Below are 1,318 nucleotides of genomic sequence, written 5' to 3'. Positions count from 1 at the left end.
TGAGGGGTAAGAGCAGAGAATAAATAAAATTTTTAAAAATATATTCGTAAAGAAATAATTTATGAAAGAATTCAATTAAATTACAATGTAAGACAGATGTGGCCAATAGAGTTAGTGGTTAAATACTAAATAAAGAAAGGAAAATGTCAAAAAGTCAACTATGAGAGAAATAAAATATTCCATCGCAGATGAATTATTATAGAGTGAAGTATAAAGTTTAAGTAATTGAAGGAGAAAAATTTGTAATTAAAGAAATGCCCATTTTTTGCAGGAATGATTCAGGGCGATGCTGAGGAAATCACCTGGGGAGAAGGTAGTTTATGAGTATGTATAAATGGTACCATGAATGCAGCCCTGAGCGTCTCCCAGCTTGATCGTACTAATACTTATTCTTCATCACCTAATTTACGTTTTGTTGTAATTTTATTTTGATGCCCTCGATGATTTACATATTGATACGCCAGAACTTAATTGTTAAAGAAAGGAGACTTTTTTTCTTTTTAACGATACATACAATAAAGGACGCAATACATAAATTACGCGCCCGAGTTACCCACATTTGGGGCAATCGCAGGGGTCAGCCTACCCGGAGTGCAATGGGTAAGCCTCGTCCTGGGGGAACCACCTTAAGGATCACGGTAGCCCCTACGCCAGGTAAGTATGACATTCAGACAGACGATTCCTTCTACTCATTTACTGGTAGCGTTGGTCGAAGATCAAGTTTTTCTTTAGGAAAATTGATTTGCTGCAAACTATAACTCTAGCAAATGATGTCATTTAAATGTCTAAAAAATATAGGTATTATAAAATTTGACCAATGATTTTAAACAATAGATAAAAATTATACGAGATTAATATTGCTATTTTCAATCAGTAAAAGAATTTTGAGAAATTTCGAATAAATAATTTAGTTTGTTACAGGTATAATGTTAATTTTGAAGTATTTATTCAAATATCGTCATTTTTCAGTTTCTAAATCTCATCGCAGAACTAAAATAACGAAAAAATTACGATTAGATAAATTTTATGAAGTAAATGTTTTTTTGCATTGATAAACCCTATTCCACGAGGAGTCTTTTAGTGTATGCAAATAAAATTTTTAAATTGAAGTTTTCACAAATAACTTGGTTTGTTAATTGCAGTTCAGGCAGTATATGTCCTTCCATTTTTTCGATTCCGTAAGGGAAGTCGGTAAAATGAGCAATTCCATAGAATCATACCCGATCATACTTTCTCATTTCATTAAAATATTTCACCCAGTATATTCAAATAATTTTTTACCTGTGGACATTCATTCATGACTGCAGATTCAAAACAT

The 1,318-nt window shown here is 31.9% G+C and overlaps 1 non-coding gene across 1 annotated transcript; it reads right to left on the bottom strand.

Annotated features, from left to right (window-relative positions):
- Positions 1–502: 502 nt before the first annotated feature.
- LOC139697568 (U1 spliceosomal RNA) lies at positions 503–662 on the bottom strand. Its single transcript, XR_011702791.1, has one exon. It is a non-coding gene; the product is annotated as a U1 spliceosomal RNA (small nuclear RNA).
- Between the last annotated feature and the right edge of the window lie 656 nt (positions 663–1,318).

Source organism: Hetaerina americana, unplaced genomic scaffold (assembly GCF_022747635.1).
Source record: "Hetaerina americana unplaced genomic scaffold, ioHetAmer1.1.p SCAF_1, whole genome shotgun sequence".
In the NCBI taxonomy this organism is placed as follows: Eukaryota; Metazoa; Arthropoda; class Insecta; order Odonata; family Calopterygidae; genus Hetaerina; species Hetaerina americana.
The sequence above is the reverse complement of the archived record's forward strand: the minus strand, read 5'-3'. Positions and strand labels throughout refer to the sequence as shown.